Source organism: Corvus brachyrhynchos, unplaced genomic scaffold (assembly GCF_000691975.1).
Source record: "Corvus brachyrhynchos isolate BGI_N302 unplaced genomic scaffold, ASM69197v1 scaffold126, whole genome shotgun sequence".
NCBI lineage: Eukaryota > Metazoa > Chordata > Aves > Passeriformes > Corvidae > Corvus > Corvus brachyrhynchos.
This window is the reverse complement of record NW_008239283.1, coordinates 9,366,297-9,384,084: the sequence shown is the minus strand read 5'-3', so window position 1 is coordinate 9,384,084 and position 17,788 is coordinate 9,366,297. Positions and strand designations below refer to the sequence as shown.

At 43.0% G+C, this 17,788-nt stretch overlaps 1 protein-coding gene across 1 annotated transcript in view; it reads left to right on the top strand.

The window, feature by feature from the left end:
* The window catches only part of GLI2 (GLI family zinc finger 2), a 190,723-nt gene that overhangs the window by 123,899 nt on the left and 49,036 nt on the right, over positions 1-17,788 (top strand). The gene's annotated exons all lie outside the window — the stretch shown is intronic.

The window sequence follows — 17,788 nt, the reverse complement described above, 5'->3', positions numbered from 1 at the left end:
CAGCTGGAATGGGCTGGGCAGCATTTTCTAAAAGCAGTAATAAGTCAGGTCCTCATGGGGGTGTCCGTGTCTCCTCTGGAGGGGCAGGACTCTGGGTTTTGGTGGTGACCTTCTCATGAAAGTCTCCTCGCCCTGAGGCAGCTGATGGGCAGCAAGCACAGAGACTGGTGTGGGGCTACACCCTGAGAGGGGGGTTCGTGGTTAATCTCCTCATCCAGGACATGACAGCTCAATAGTTCTTGATGTCTTGAAGGAGATGTTTACAGAGAGATCTGTTTTCACCTCCTGTAAGCTTTGATCAGGGCAAGGAAAGTGGAGCCAGCAGGGATGTGAGCAGAGGTTTTAGTGACCATGGGGCTGGAAGTGTTTCTTCTAGTCCCTGAAATGCACCTTCCCCATGAGAGGTGAGGAGCAGCGTGATGCAGTTGGCAGTCCCACAGCCATCCCCAAATCCTTCAACCCACAGCTGTAACACAGGGCTCAGACATCGGCTGAGGAACAGGTCCCAGAGCACTCAGTGTAGGGGAACCACTGAGGGCCAGAATCATTTTGCAAGAAGAACAACTCAGGCTCATAACTTAAAAAAACTCTCATTTGATCCCCTGGAGTCCTGTTGCAGTCTCACTGTTGCAGGGGCTGTTTCTGGAGCTGTGCTGCTTCTGAATAGGTGTGAGCAGGGGAACAGTCCCTGGGAAGCAAGTAATGCAGACAGCAGCAGCCAGATCTGTGGAGCCCCACAGCTACCACAGCTTTATTCTGCTTCCAAAATACTGCAAGAAATAAATGATAGGGCATTCCCATGGATCCTACTAGAAGACAAGTCATTGTCTTTTTGGCTGGCAGTCAGTTTGACTGGATGTTTAAAGGGGCAGAGCAGCTTCTTCCATGCTGTGCGCAAAGGGGAAATGACAAAGCAGGTTGCTAACATGGGAACTGGGGGGGATTAGGGAGGCTGCATGAATTCTGGCTGCGTGGAGTTCTGGTCTTTCATGCAAGTACATGCAAAAATTGTAGAAAGAAGACAGAATAATAACTTGCTGAAAGATAGTTAATAAGCCAGAGCTGTGGCTAATAAAGAACATACAGAAAAGTGTGATATTCAAAAGAGGGGTTAGAAGAGAGGCTGGCAGATGTTCTGAGGTTTGTCACAGGTTATTTGTGTGCCCCACTTGGTGCTCCCCTTCACTCCTCATGAGGAGGTTTGGGTGCACTGCATGTACCCTGGGGCTCCACAGCAGTTTCTGTGGTGGGGTCATAAGGCAAGGTCTTCTACAAAATGCAACTGGGAGTTCACCACTGATGATATGTACCTATGAATCGTGTCCCCAGTAACCCCAGTATTTTATCATATTGGTGTTTTCCAGCTGATCAACCCTGGACAAGTGTACAGTGCTGGCAGATCAGGTTTCAGTTCATCTGCACCAATATTAATAATCTACGGTGTTAGCAGCTACCACATTTGTCTATCAGTGGACCAAGCATGTCCTGCTTAGTATATTAGGTAGAGTTGTTGGCAAATACCTGTTGCATTACTTCTTTGGGATTCCTCTTGTTCCCAGCAGCTCCTCTCACAAACCAACTTGCAAGGTACTGGAGAGAAAACTTGGTTGTGGGTCTTAAAGAGGAAACACAGTCCTCTTTGAAACTACCTGGGCACTGCACTGAAAGATGCCTTTGTGGCTGGAGAAGCACCAAAGCTGAGCAGCCAAGTGCTTCTTGGCTGTGGCGGTTTTTTAGGGTCGAGGGAATGCCACTTCCGTTTGGCTGTTTGTCAAGTACCCTGCACTATGGCACAACCACATTGGGAAAATTCTCTGCCGCTGTGGAGTTAGTCTCTCAATCATTTTACCTCTTCAAATTTTATCTGCCAACTTCTTAAAATCATGTCTTGCCCTTTACTCCTCTAGTTTTTTATTCTACTTCTCTTTCGTCTTTCTTCTCTCTCCTCCAGTCTCTGCTATGGAGGTCACAACGTAGCGCTCACCATCCTCACTGGAGGATGTCCAGTGTGAAATCATCCAGACACGGTGGTAGATCTGGACTAGAATATACATGACTGGGTGCATGGCTCTTGTTTAATACACTGGGTGGACTCCGTGGGCACAGATGAGCTTCTAGAAGTTTGTACTCTGTCCTGGTGGTGCAGAAATCAATCCTCCTTGTTTCAAAAGTAAACAACTCTTAAAAAAAAACCAAGGGCATGTGCATATTTTCACTCTAGAAAATGAAGGCAAATGTTTGGAAGAAAAATTGTGTCACTGAGTTTTGGCTTTATGATTAATGTGATCGGTGCCTGACAGAGAGCCCCCAATTCATCAAGTCTGTATTCTACCTGTCTGCCGTCTTGACGGTACCAAATTTATCTAATTACGTGAACATTGCACGGCAAATTAAGTGCAGTGTCATTTGTTGCTAACTACGGGGTCTTATTATCTGCCTGCTGCATTATGTCAAAGGTTTGTTTCCTGATTGCTCGATGTGACCTGGCAGTGTATTCCCCTTCATCACTGTTTGCATTTGGCCTAACGAGAACATACATTATTTTATCTCAACTGGAAGGAACTCATCTGCAAGGCTTCTGAACACTCTTGAGCAGAACCACCTGTGGACCCTTTGCTTGGGAACACAGATGGGAATGTGGAACACTTGAGTAATAAAAGACCCCCATGCCAAGACGGCCCTGAAAAACTTGCTGTGTTTCTCCTCAGTGTTGTCATTCCTTGTGTCTGAATGATTTTCTTGTTAAGCAGCATGACAGTAATTTTCAGGACTTGAGTCTTCTTCTAAATCACTGAGCATTTGTTGCATATGTCCAGAAGCAGATTATGTTGGGGTTTCCTTGAAGTCTACTTCTAGAGGTTTTTTTCAGATTGTTTTGGTGTTTCTCCAGTCATTAGGACAACCCACTTTTCTCCACTGTTGGTTTTACTTATTTGGTGGTGAATTTTTTGGACATCTTTAACTTTTGGACTTCTTTTCTTGGTGTTAACAACAATTTGACAGAATCGTGGTGCTTGCTTGGCTTGTCTAGAAAAATTATCTCATTTAGATGGTCCTTGAGCTCTCTGCAGTGCAAACCAACAGAAATATTGCAGATTCAAGATATTGTCCTAGAATCTGATGATTGTGAGCCTGTGGTAATACAGAGGATAGAGGGAGTGGCAGGATTGGAGTCCAATGGACACTGCAAAGGATGTAATGCAGAATGGAGTGAAACTGAATATGGGATGAAATCTATTCCAGGAATGTAGAACTAGAGCAGAATGAATAAAAGAAATTGTATTGATGCATATAAATTGTATGAGCCAAGACTTCCACAGCGTAACATTCATTTAATAGTAAGTAATACTCCAATACTCAAAGGCTAAGAAAAGACAGAAAAATAAATTTGGAGGTTCTGCATTTTTCTGGAGATATGGGATGAAATTACAGAGCCACATACTGTTTTTCCCTGTGATCCTCTCTTCCAGAGCACAGGATGGCCCAGGCTCTGTGGAAGAGCAGTGGTGGGTCTTACATGCATTTTCTGTAAGCAGCTTTTATTGATTTGTCAGAATTTCACTCTTCACAGTTGGCTGTAGGTCAGCACTATTTGAGTGAAAGTTGTCAGCCAGGTGTGTCTGCAGGCTCAAAGCCAGAGAAATTCACTTCATAAGTTAGCACAGGTTCTTTTCTAACAAAAGGGGTATTTTGTATTTTAGCGAACTTCTTCACAAAAACCTGCTCCACTGGGGCCTGGTCTTTGCAGTAACTCCATCTGCTTTAAACTAAGGGGGCTCAGCATCAGCTTTGCAAGAACAAGCCCTTGACTCCAGAGGAAAGCTGCTGGCAGATATGGGAGGTGATAACATGCTTACCTTTTTTTTTTTTTTTTTTTTTTTTTTTATCACAACAAAAAAAAAAAAAAAATACTCTTTAAAAAGAGTCTTTCTGACAGGTAATTTTGTGCCCTCATTCCCTAGTGACCATCCTCAGCAGTACCCCAGGGAAACGTATGGGCAGGGGCACTAATGAACCTTCAGGTGCCTGATCCCTTCCTCCTCTGGCTGATCCCTGGACTTACCTGCAAGCCTGGCCCCAGTGTTTTTCCCCCGATTTCCATGCTTCTTGGAGTGGTTGTGGGATGGATCTAGTGGAAGAAGCAGAAAGACTCAGATAAGCAGCTTCCAGTTGGACCGGGGATCCAAATTCCTCCTGAGGCTTCACTGTAACCACAAATCCCTTTTGTATGGGACCCAGAAAGGAAAAGGAAACTTTATTGTCACTTGGTGTTCCCCAGCCACAGATAATTTTTACTCCTAAAACTTTTGGTGGTTGTGCCTCCAGGAGGCGAGCTCTACTTTAGGACCTTGTTATGAGTCAGCATAATTAAAGGTTTCAGGATTTTATTTCCTTTTTTTTTTTTTTTTTTTTTTTTAAAATCACAACAAAAATAACTAAAAACTCCTTAGCTCAGCTTAAAAGCCCCTGCCAATGCAAGAGCCTTCGGGGCTAACCCTAGTAAACAGCATGCCTAGGCTTGACTCAGCAAGAAGCTTTTTGACAGTAGCTCCTAAACTGTGGTTAAAACCCATCAGGCATTACGCACTGTGACAAACAAAAGCAGCCTTGTTTTTCTACCAACATCCTGGTGGTGTTTTAGGATGCAGTTCTGACATTATTTATTAACAAAATATTGTTGTTGCTCTTCTGTCCACACATCAAAATAGTAAAAAAAAACCCAACCAAACCCTGAGCTGATAATCACAAATTCCATGGCTTTCATAGGGACTGAATTGTCCCGAAGACCTAAACATAGAGACGATTCCATCTCCATAATAATGTGGAGTTGCCCTAATTTCCCTCTGGTAGGGATTTTATCTCATTTAATCAAGGATCTTCCTCCATTTCCCTGAGATCTTAATATATTATTGCAGATTTTTCCTGATATCCAGCCTACACTTTTTTCTTTATCTGATCCTATTACCCCTCCTTGTTGAAGTTTTTTTCCTTTTTACTCTGTTAAGCATTACAGAATACCTTTTCAGAACCAGTTAAAATGTTCCTGAGATGTTTAGGCAGGGTGATTCACAGGCAGAGGAGTTGACTGTTAAACTTTTCATCATAAAAAGACTATGTCTCAAGTGTTTACAAATTTACCAAATTTAGTGTCGAACCCAAGATTTTCCATGTTGAATATCTGTTCCAGTCTGGTTCTCTCTCTCCTTTGTTGTTTTTTGTGAGATTCAGCCAAGGGAGGCCAAGTGGGGTTAAGGGAAAATATGTTGTTTAGCCATACAAAAAATAATCATCATCATCTTATAACTGCTTTTAGAAACACCAGTGTCTCTTGCTTTAGAGTTGGAATTTGTTATTGTCACAGATGTGTCTTGTGCTGTTCCCATTCTACAAAAACACACACAAACCCCATCAATTTTGTCAGATAGGAATCCTTTGAAAAGTCTTGCTTCCAATACATGCATTGAAGTGATGTCAGAGTTTTGCAGTGAAATTTTCCAAGTGCCCTGTGCCCCTGAGCACGCTTCAGCTGATCCTTGCCAGGGCTTACCTGACAGTGCTCCCCATTCTCTGCTGAGGCCTCTCTGCCATCCCTTCCATCCGGGGGGATTCATGACTCCATGGAGGAGAGGAGCCATTTGCAGTGTGTGCTCATGAAGCTGCCTTTGTGCATTATCAGGTGTGCATAGAGTGCCTTCAGTTATCCTTCGTGGGGTACCACTCCCCCGGGGCTGCAGCTGGGATCCTGTCACGCAGTTCGGGATGGGACCCCTGGTGATGGCCATTCCTGCAGCAAGGATGCCGCTCGGCTGAGCCACAGAACGTACATACCAGTAAAACCCGTGTGTTTTCATATTTACTTTGCTACTGGAGTAGAAAATCTTTGGCAGGTCGTGATTGATGGTACTGTGCTGCTTAGGAGACAGAGCGGGCTCCCTCCGGAGTCAAAGCAAACAGCTGCTCAGAGAGGCCTTCTTATGCGTTTTGCAAAGTTTTACGACTTTCACCGAATAGATACATTGCTCATTTGGGAAACAGGTTTGGGGGCTCCCACATCCAATTTATTCTGTCCCCTTCTTTCCCACATGCTTCTTTTATTTATTTAAGAAAATCAGAATGTGCAGGTTTTCAACGGTTTGCAGGGGCTGGTCCCCTCCAGAAGGCTGGCTCAAACCTCTCCCTGGCCTGTAATTAGCAGGAGTCTGTTGCTTTTAGGTGGCTCTTTGGTAACCTACAGGAGGTGATTTGGGGGACTGTTAATACCAGGATTAATACTTGATGGTCACTTGATCCGTCTCCAGGAGACCACAGATGAAATACTAGGCTTCTGCTGTCATGTTCTGGGAGCGGGAAAAATTACTTTAATTCCATCTGTGCTTTATTTTCCTCATTTCTAAAATGTTATCACAGTAATATCCTTTTGATATCTTGAGAGCTAAGACTTGTTTGGCTTCCAAGATTGGTCCTGTAGCACATTTTCAGGCACCAGGGAAGAAGTATATAGCGCTACCTGCCTGTGCAGAAACTGAGAAGGTACATGCCTAGCATCTTCTGGCCTCAGTGGGACGACAGGCTGATCAGGTCTTTGGAAAATGGGGAAGGCATAAACCAAAACACTGATCAGGCCTAATATGTTTCTGTAGGCTTTTCCAGTCTCATAAACTATTCTGCAAAACAAAACAAACCAAAAAGCAAACAGACAAGCAAACAAAACCAAACCGACAAACCTCCACATCTTTCTCTTTTGAATCTTGTTAAAATTTTTCAAGCATATTCCATTATGAGAGAGATTTACACATCTATGCTGTTCTTTAAATTCAGGATATTGTTGTCATGTGTGTTTAGTTAACTAGCCTTCAGAGTACTTTGAGTAACTGAAACCTGAAGTCCAGAGGGACCTGAAGTGGTTTCAGACTCACTAAGCTGCAATGAAATGCAGATTGGGTTTAGAAATATTTGGGCTGGATCTCCAGTTGCCGAATGCTGTGACATCGGGCTGGAGTGAGGGGCCTGGGTGAGCTCAGATGGAGTTGTGCCCATTTGCACTTAGTGAAGATCTGGGCCACTGAGTTGCTTGTGCTGTGAAAAACTGCACCTCTCGTTTAGCCTAATCACCGCCAGAAGAGTAAAAATGGCTAAGAGGTTTTAGTACTGAGAACAAAAGCGTGATCTTTGAGGTCTTTTATGTAAACCTCTGGCATGTGTTCATTTAATATGATGTCACTCTGTAATCCACCATTGCTTTTAAATGTCATTCTCAGAGCTTCATGTCAGCGAGTCTTAAGTAATAATCCCTTTGCTTACCTCACTTTATAGTAGATTAAAAGTGACTTCATGCTTCCACCTTATCCACTGTTAAGCTTGTGCTTTAGGAAAAAAAATTATTTGAACTCTCTTCTCCTGCTGCTTTCTAAAGAGTTTCTAAACAGAGAGTGCATGTCTTTCAGAAGCTATCTCCATAGGATTGCCCATTCTCCACTGCTTTCAGCATCTGTGAAAATGGATAAATGTTCAGTGCCAACTTCCTGCCCTTTTAAACTCCAGCGTTCCGAATTTGTTTCTCAAGTTTTCTCTCAGCTAGATGGGGAGCACTGCCCTTCCTGGCCTCTTCTTTTTCTTAATCCTAAATAAGTCACCTCTCTAGATGGTATTTCACCTCTCACCAGCTTCTTGCGGTCATGAAGACAAGAGATGCTGAGACCTGTTGCAGCGTTCTGCTCCTCTGTAGCACTTTCTCTTGTACTGCACGGGGGTCTGTGGGTTTCCCCTTGTATCTCCTGGTTTTGTATCTCCTGGTTGAACTTTTACTCTATCCTCTAGCAAATCCTTTCTCAGTATATAAAGCTCTCCATGCAGTTCTCCTGGTCCACCCTCCTTTTTTTCCTCTTCCTGAATTTCACCCGTCTGCTCCTAGCACACCTCCTTGTGTAACACGTCCCTCCAGATATTTGCTGCATGTTGTCATATCCTCCTCCCTGCTCTAATGAACTGGCCAGGCCGCAGCCTGCAGCATACAGTCAAATATCAATCCACTCAGCCTCCTCATTTTCACTGTTTCTCTGAAATCCTTCCAGTGTGTGTGAAGATAAATGGACAAACCCCATCCATCCCATTGGCTTGTGGAATGAAGCCTGCGGCACATCACTTTTCAGGGGCTGGTTAATCTGGATTCCCAGCTACCAGTGGCCATGGGGAGCAAATTACACAGGGTGCCGAGAGATAAAAACTAATGGCAGGAGTGCTGGCTTGTGATACTGGAAGAAAAATGTAGGATTTTTAATGTCCATACAGAGCGGAAATTTTCAAATCTCATCCAAAAGTTCCCCCCACGCAGCAAAGAGCAGGGAAGTCAATTTACCCTGGATGGATAAGGACTGAGTCAATTCTGCTGGGATTAGAACATGTGGTTCGAAGGATCCTAGGTATTTTGGGTCTGATTCTTGGACCACCCAGATGGCTGGGGGGAAAGTTAAAGAAAAAATACTAATGAAAAAAGGACCCGGTTTGGCAGAACTGTGGATCTGGATACCCTGTGTGCAGCTGACACCATGCAGACACATCTGCACCAACCAAAGGGCAGAACTGGGTGCTGTTACTCTGGCAAATCTCAGTCCTGCACATCACTCCTGCGGGAGGGTGTGTGTTTTAGCGGGCTTTCTAGATCCCTGACTCTGACACTAAACCACATAAGTATGTTTTTCTTCTGTGTGTCAGACCATTTTGAGAATTTGTGATTTTACACAATTTTCTGCCTTGGAGACTCTTGATTCCTGTTCTTTTATGTTTCACCATTGATACTAAATAGCTAACAGCTAAAATTTAGAGAATTTCTCAAGGGTCAAACTTTTAAAAGTACCTGTATTATTTCAGATCATAAATCCCAGTGTACTGGGTCTGGCTAACAATGTTTGAAAGCGGGTGTTGTGGGTTTCAAAATAGTGTTGACTCTTAGGACTGGCTTGTCAAGTGCTGATAATGCAAAGGCTCAATGTGTTTTTCAAACAAGCTGGATCCTATTTAAGGTCAAACTACTCCAACCTCCATTGAAACTCAGGACACTAAAGCCATCTCTAGTAAAGGAGTTAAGTACCTAAAAATTCATAAAGTGGCTGGAGTGAAGTTAAGAAACACAGACATGTTAATGAGGTGCATTATGCTTGTGCATACTTGGAGCCCAGTGTGCATGCCCAGGCCATGCAGCTCCTGCAGGACCAGTGGGGGTGTTTTCTGCCCTGTCTCCTCTCTGTTGTAGAAGCATGCACATGGCAAATCTCATGGGAGGATGTGCTATGGAAAAACATATCTAAGGTTTAGATTATATCAGTTGGCCAGGCTCCACTTCAAGAGCAAGTTTACTGCATTCCCTGGTCTCACTTTATTGGTGTGTGGGGGGTTGGTTTTTGATATAATTGATTGTGGTAGCTGATAGTGAACCAGGAGAATGTGAGCCTTTTGATGATTTTTTAAAGCAGATACTTGGTGGGGGGGTGGGGGGGTGGTGCCTTAGAGCATGGTAGGAGCTGTCCTTTTCCACCCCCTGGGCAGCAGAAGGACCTGTACCATGGTTTCCCTGCTGCTGAGCACATACTGTTAGATTAAATGTGAGCATTAGGCTCCACCACCACCTCCTGCCCTTTCTATGGCTGCACTGGTGTGCCAGTGTTTCTTTTGCACAGGTGTAGCCTCCTCACAGCAGAGGTATTTCTTCCTGCGCAACTCATTTTGTGTCTCTCTTACATCTCTTCCTACTCTGCACACATGAACTGAAGTCACTAATAACAGCACCTGGGTGCAGTCAAGCAAGACTGAAAAAATATGTTGGGGCTGTCTAAAATGCAGTCACATTCAGCTTTAGGGGTTTAAGTCTCTCAAAGAAATAAATTTATGTTCTTAAATCCTGTAAGGGCCTTTGAGATATTTTCCCTTTTGATCCTGTGAAAGCATCCTGGAAAAGAATTTGTCTTATTTCCCCTCTTGCCCCTTTCCTAGCTAGGCTTTCCTAGCTTGGTTATGGAGCTACTTACATGGCTTTTGATTTGCAAACCAGCTGCTGGACATGGTACCTGCTGATTGAATGCTTCATCTGAAAGCCTCTTAAGATCCCACAGAGTAACCACACATCCCAAACTACCACTGGTAGAGGAAGTCTACCAGAGTGTGGTTAATACATTAAAAATAGGAAAGTTTCAAGCTTACAGCTGCATTAAGGTGGTGTTCTTACATGTGCATTCTTGTTTGAGACTTTTTGTCTTCACTGTGAGATAAAACACTTGATTTCATAGGCTGTCTTTCATCCTCATTCAAGTGAAGTATGATATTTTACAAGAGAAAACTGCATTGTAGATGACAGAAAGCAGAGTGTAGAATGATAGGGTGGTGAAGGAATTAATGCATTCAGTCATCAAATCAGTAAATTAAAGGAAGATCAATCTAATGAGGACTAGCAAGAAGGAGAAGATTTGTAGAAGATACTTGAAAAAAAACGATGAGCTGATGATGCAGAGGGTCACACAGAAAGTGCTCTAGGCTACAGAACTGTTTTAAAACCTCTTCCTATTCAGGAAAACATGTAAGTATATGTTTAATTAGAAATGCCTGTTTAGGTCTGTTGACTTCAGAGAAACTTAAATGCATCTTCACATGCTGTCCTGAGGAGAGGTGCTTTTCTGAAGATACCACAGAATAGAAATGTTTACTAAATCCTGCTTGTGTATTTGTGCTGTAAAAATAGTTCATATCGGTGGTTTTACTTGTTCCAGTATGGACTTGGCTGTTGACTTCAGGTATGCTCATGAAAGGCTTCACTTGATGATGATTTCTTTAGATGATTTTTGCAAAGTTTAAGTCAAGGTCGAATGAAGAGGGACTCTAGAGCTCTGGTGGTTACTTCCACACAGCATTGCTGTGACTCCAACGTCATCACAGAGGTCCCAGAACTGGTGTCAAACAGGACAATTAAAATGTCCAAGTGTCTACTTCCTAGGAAAACCAAATTTTCAAGGAATTAGCAGTGTTTGAGGTGCTGCTTTGGGTAGCTGATGACCACTCAGGTCAGACTGTGTTGGTCCTGTTTGTTTGAAAAGACTCTCAAGGAGTCAATGATGTTTGCAGTTTTCTGGGAGTAACTGAAATAAGGCCTTTGCTGCTGTTTTACCCAGATCACAAGGCACCCATTTTGTGATGGCATCTTTTGGGGATCAGGGTACAACATGAGAGTTGGTATATTGGAGGGACCAGGTCAGGGTGAATAATTCTATTTTCTGTAGACCAGCTGGAAGGATTTTGCAGTTGGTTCCCAGGGCAGAAATCATATAGAAGTCATTTCTATTTTTTTCCCTTTTTTCCTAGTCCCCCAGCCCAACTGATGCTCTGTAAGAAGTATTGCTAGGAACTGATGGACAGTGAGGTATCTGCAAAGTTTTATCCAGTACATTTTAATGCTTAAAGAGTTACTACCTGTTGGTATATTATTTCCAATAATATAGAAATAGAGAAATAGTCACGGTGAAACCAGTGTCAGCAGACCCCAAACCGCTTTATTCACTTGAAAAAATAGTAGACTCCCAAAGTCAAATAGATTTCTATCCATCTTTGGAAAAGAAATTAACAAACACATAACCCAACCATTTTTCAGGTTAGGCCAGAGAAATTCCAACCCTCACTCAGGATGTGGGATGACCAGAATGTAAGAGACTAAAATGGAATTGAGCCAGCTTAGATATTTTACGAGTCATGTTTTTTAAGGGTTCCAGAGGATCTTTACAGAGGACAAATGCACTGGACTTTTGGGCTTTAGTGGATAGGAAGGATAACTGCTTCATATTCCTCACCAGAGCATCGTCACGTGGCCTTGCCTAGTGAGTCAAAGGGAAAGGCATTCTCCCACCAACACCACTTCCTCTGTGTCCTGGGATTTTCTATGCAAGTTGTCTACTCAAGGCTTGGCTAGGTCTTGACCTCTCTTGGCATGCGAGAGCTAAACCTGGTATGACTCCAGACTTCCCTCGACCGCGTCTGGTTTGAATCGTGTCAGTGCCCGGATGAGTGCTAGCACAAGAATAAGAATCTCTTCAAAGAGTTGTTTGTTTGTTTGTTTGTTTGTATGTTTAAGAGATGGCTTCTGCCAACTGTGAAGAAGGTAGGAGCTCTGTGAGCTGTAACTTCTTTCCCTTCAAGTCCTGACGTGCTGCTGGAGTTCAGGGTTCTGTCAGCCTGGTTTCTCCTTCCTTGATCTCCGCTAAGCAGGGTTTGCATGTCTGGTGAATTGTGTGACGGTTTCTGATAAGGATGGATGGTGAGCAGAGACTTGGGATTGATTTCTGTGCAGGTGTCAAATTGCTTCAGGTATGTCACTCTGGTGCAGCATATTTGGTGAGTGACCTTTCCCAGGGTGACTCAGTGAGTAAAGGGCACAAATTGACGGACAGAAAATTCCTTAAGGTGTTTTGTGCTGAAGAGCAGATTGTGCTCCCTCCCAAAGTCTTGCACTAGATGCAGTGGTTTCCTATCCCTTCGTTTGGTTTTTGACTACATTGCCAAACTGGACTTTTTCCAGGATCTGGTTTCTGTGATTGACTTCATTACTTTGTTTTTCATAAACCCAGCCCTTCCTGCTCTGTGTTTATTGGTGCTCTTCTCCCAGGCAGGGCAATTTTGTGGTTCTCACATTCACCAGCAAAATTGCTGCGATCTACGAACTTCTAGTGGAGAAAGGATTTGTGTGTACATGTGGGGGGTGTGTGTCTAGTCTTCCTTACCTACCAGTGCAAGGTCTCAGTCTAATTTCCTGCTCCTGTTACCATCCTCACTGGGTGAAAGCTGGGCTGGAAGTAGTCTCCTGGACTACTGTGTGCCATGGTCTGCACTCCCCAATCACATTTGAGCTTCAGTTGAAAGAGCCAGTGGCGTCCAAGAGGAAATCTTTAAAAATTAACCTGTAGACTTTTAGAAGCTTGAAGGCTGAAGGTAGAAGATGGACATGGTGCAGCCAGGCAGTGTGGCATCTTGGGAGGTGTTACAAGAACTTGACAAATATGCCTGTAAAAATCCATGGGTACAATAGCATGAGCTGCATTTGTTGTTAATTTTTGACTTGTCAAACTTTTGTCCTCCTTCACTGAACAGCAGAATGAGAGCTTTCATGTGGGATTTCTGTAATTAAAAGCTTATCTCCTGCCAAGAGGTCCTTATAACTTCTTGCACTTGCTCTGTCCCTCAGATACTCTATGACTGACCTTAGAAAATGGCCTGTGCCTTTTTTTTCATTGGCTAGAAACTCCTTTATAGTAGGCATGAACGGTTGTATTAATCCTTGTGGTTTTCACAAGTACTAAAAGTGTACTGCATGCTAGATAAGAGTAATTATATTGCCATTAGATCATGAACAGCTTTACTGTACTGTGATGTGACGTGCACAAAAGGAATTGTGAATATTGGCAGTTCAGATCTGGATAGTTGAATTTCCTTGGTTACTAATAACACTATAGATTATTTAAACCATAAAATATTTTTTAAATCCACATTATTTTCACCTGTTACATCCTTATTTAAACAAATCAAGCAGCTGATAGAACTAAATAAAAAAAACCCCAAAACATGCAAAGTGCAGGATCTTAAGTTCTATTCTCAAAGTAAACTTCAAGATAGAAGAATTTCTTACTGAAATCCCATCAGCAGCCTTTTCCTACAATGAATGCATGTAGGAGCTTACACCCCACTGAAATCAGCTTGAGCTGCAAGTGATACTTGATGGTGCAAGAACATGACTGATGGGACTTTCAAAAGCTTCTACCACATGGAAAACCTCACTACTGGGATTTCAGCATAGCTTTGATTTCCAGCTTTGGTTTGTTTGCCACTGAGTTGTCTAAAATGAATAAAGAAATCCACTGCACCTGAGCAGTTCTGATTCCTCATTTCCAGACCGCAGTACAATGGCCCTGTGTTTGCCTTTTTCAAAACCAGAGAGAAATGTTTAAATAACATTTTGTGCTGAATTATTAAAACTGCTGCAAATGTTTCCATTAAAATTTGAGTATGTTTAATATCCCTTCTCTTGAATTTTAAATAGAACCAATACTTGGTGACTTAATTGCCCAGCAATATCTCTTTTTTAGTTTTTTGCCTTGTATTAATAAAATGAGTGTATTTACATAGTTCCAACCTAAGCACATCTCGTTTTACTGACTAATTGCCTCATTTAAAGGGCACACAGTGTTAACACCTTTTGGCTTGCCTGAGACTTTACATCATGCTGCATGCTGAATCCCATAGTGAACTTTATCCTATGCAAAAGATAAATCATGTTTTCTATCCTTCTTGATAAAATGTTCAAAAAAACCCCTCCACAACTCTCTGGTCGTTTTAAACTGTCCCCCCATTGAGGACATTGAGGTTGTGTTCAGACTACCTAGAGTACCATCTCAGACAGAGTCTGGCTGCTGTTATGGAAAGCAGTGGCTGTAACCTGTGAGTTGAGCACCTGCAGGTGCCCATGCATCCATCTCTTCCTCGGCTCTGCATAGTTTGAGTGTGCAGAAACAGGGCTGGGGGTCTCATCCCTCTCACCACTTAAATGCCACATAAGCTGGTGTTTGGTGAGATGCAGGAAGGGTGATTTTTGAGGTTGTGAAGTGATGAGGATCCTCCTGCTTCTGCCCCTGGATCAGCAGTAGAGGAGGCACCAGAACTGTTAGTGTGAGGAGGATGTCTGGGGGCCTTTGCCAGCACTGATGCTGTAAAAAACCCCTGTTTTTCAGGAAGCACCCCAAACCCAGCTGAAATTCCCTGGAAGGGGAAGCATAAAGGGTGGCTGTGCCTCTGCCATTGCAGCATTTAGGAGAGAAACAGCTTCAGCGACTTGGCATCAACCTGGTGCTTTTGGGAATTAGATGTGACATTTGAGGTCAGGTTGGCATAACTTAAGGGTCATCTAAGGACTGGAGATACTGAATTTCCTGCTTTTACCCAGCTGCGCTTAGTGCCCAGTTTTAACCTGAGTTGAAGGAAGGTCTGGGGTATCTTGTATTGATGAGAGGCCCCATGCAGGCAGAGAGCAGTGGCCAGAAGTGAGGCCATGGCACAGCCCTAAGGACAGAAGCCACTGGAGGGTGGTGGTGTGGTGATGAGCTGTCTGTGCTCAGGCCTCCTCTCCTGCCAGGCCGGTGAGCACCAGACCTGCTGGACACCAACACAGCCATGGTGGATATGCAGGACCGGGTTCTCTGGCCTGGAAGGGCCATGTGTGTGTGTGTTCATCACTCTCCAGCTACAATGACAACGGCTCTTTGAAATGCTTTTCTGCATTTGCATTTGCAAAAGCTGGATAAGCCTTTTTAAAAAAAAATCTGATAAGTAGCAGGCAATTGAATTAACCACTGTTGACTGTATTGCTGTCTCTTAACAAACTCCATCTGTATGGTCTCCCTTTGTAGACACAATTTTATAACTTAATTTCCCTACCAAAACATCAGTGTTTACTTAGTAAGAAATCTGTTCTTTGTCAGCTTAAAACAGTGATTTCTTTATTACCACTCTGCGCAAGGAATGACAGCACAGAGTTGGCACTGGAGCAAGTCTGGTTGAGTCTACAGCGTTGTAATGGAAACAGGGTGAACTGAGGGTCAAGTATAATGGGATTTGTATACAGAAATGTGTCTGCATAAGGAATAGCTGCATGAGATAAGAAAGATGAGGCCTGCAGGTCTCCTGTTGCGTGGTGTTGGGAAGGGGATATTGCTGTAGGTACACAGCTGACACAGGAGATGGGGTTACCTCTGCACTGGCGTGGCAAAGCTCCCTAAATCACTCGTGCCTATTCCTGTGCCAGCTGATGTTGGTGGGTGTAGGATGGATTGGGGCAGTGGTCAGGGATTACTCTAAGAATATTTTGTTTGTAATTTTTACTGATTTTGGGAAGCATAAGGGTCAGTGAGGGGTTTTCAAGCTGTTACAGTCTGTGCCCTCCCTAAAAATTTTCTAGCAGAGTTGTTGAACATAGTATAGTGAATTTGGCCTGAATAGTAAGAGGCATGCAGAGATTTTTTGCTGTATTTCACAGCCCCTACAGGGGTTTTTAGTGATTCCCAAGGGTTTTGCAAACCACAGGTTGAAAAGCACTAGTGTAAACTTCCAGCAGTAAACAGCTGGGGAACATCAGATCCGTATTCCTGCCTTGATAAATGTGTTATATTTTCCTATGCCGTTGAAAAACTGAAAGAATAGGAGAGCAGCTGTAGTCAATGACACCAACGGATCTGGGAGCAAAGGAGTTTTGCAAGGAAGATTTTTTGGGTGGTTACATGGCAGATGAGATATAAAACGCCTCATCTTTTCTTACCATGAGGTGATGATTTGGGGATGGGGGAAGCATCCTGGCTCCTTTGAAGTATGTTCAAGTTGTACAGTGCAGTGAGCAGTGCTGGGGTTTTACCATAGGACTGGGCTTCTGTTTACTGCTTTTACCTTCTCCTGCTGTAGAGCCTTTCTCAGTCTTACATTGCAGGCTAGAGCTGGCAGAGAAATGCCAGTTGTTTATTGCAGGCAGTTGGAGAGAGACTCTGAATTATTTTGCTTAACTTTTCCCTATGGAAAATTAGACCCTAGCAGAATGTTGTCCAGATTTTTTAAAACATTTATGTCTCATTCATGTTCATTTTCTTCCTAATGATAAAAAAAAAAAAAAAAGAAAGGAATAAAATGTGATAGGTTAAAAAGAAGAAATTCATGTTGAAGTGCTGATTTATTGTTAATTCTCTTATTTTGTACAGAAAAGTCAAGATGCTTCCAAGAATAAAGCTTTTTTGGAATAAAAAGGGTTTATTCCCTTCAGTCATATCAGTGAAAAACTTTTACCTAGTTCTGCTCTTCACTATATAATTGCTTGCTTTTCAGCATACTCGTTGCAAAGCAAAGGCTGGTTAGATCAGCCAGTCTGCTGGATCAGATCTTACATTACATCTTGAGCTCTTTGAGTGCCATTAGCATTTCCTTTTAGAAGTGAAGAAATATTGACAGTTTCTTAGGTTATCTCGCATTTTACTGCACGTTAGGGCACTTCAAAGTCTTTATGTAGTGATGGGAACTGTCATGAAGTAGATGTGAAAAGGGCCTTTGGTCCAACTAAATCTGTCAGCAAAAAGATTTAGGGCAGGTGGTTATTATTAGAAATCAATGTATTTATTATATATTGTTCAGGAATATTTCCCTTTGGAGGTTACTGTGAGTGCTATTGCTGTTTAAAATGTGTCAAATGCCAGTAAAATTAATTCCTGCAGAAAACCCAGGGAGCCCCAGCCAAAAGCTTTGTTATTATGGGAAGACACGTCTCTTACTCCTTTGTGCTGTGATGCACCAGAGGCAGGTACACACACAGCACACCAGCAGAGTGCCTGGCACATGTCTGTGTGTGTGTGAGATGTATTTCTGTGCAACTATCACAATCACCTCTATGTACTGACAGAGCTCCTCTGACTGCTGTGTCTGGAAAGGCTTTGTAGAGATCTGTGCTGTACCTGTTCCCATTTTGTTATATTCCCCTTTGTAAACTATGGGGTTTGGTTACTTCTGGTTAGTTACAACAGCTTACTGCTGCTTAGGGCAAGTGTGTCATCTTTCTAAAGCTTGAACACCAATGGTTTTGTCCTGTACTTTAGAAAAGAGAAGCAGGACATTTCAGGGTTTTGTAATTAATTGGATGTAGGTTTTCCTTCCTTGGTGTCTTGTTTAGCTATAGGATTTAAGTTATAGGACCTTGGATTATGGGAAGAGGACATTCCCAATAGAAAAGGAG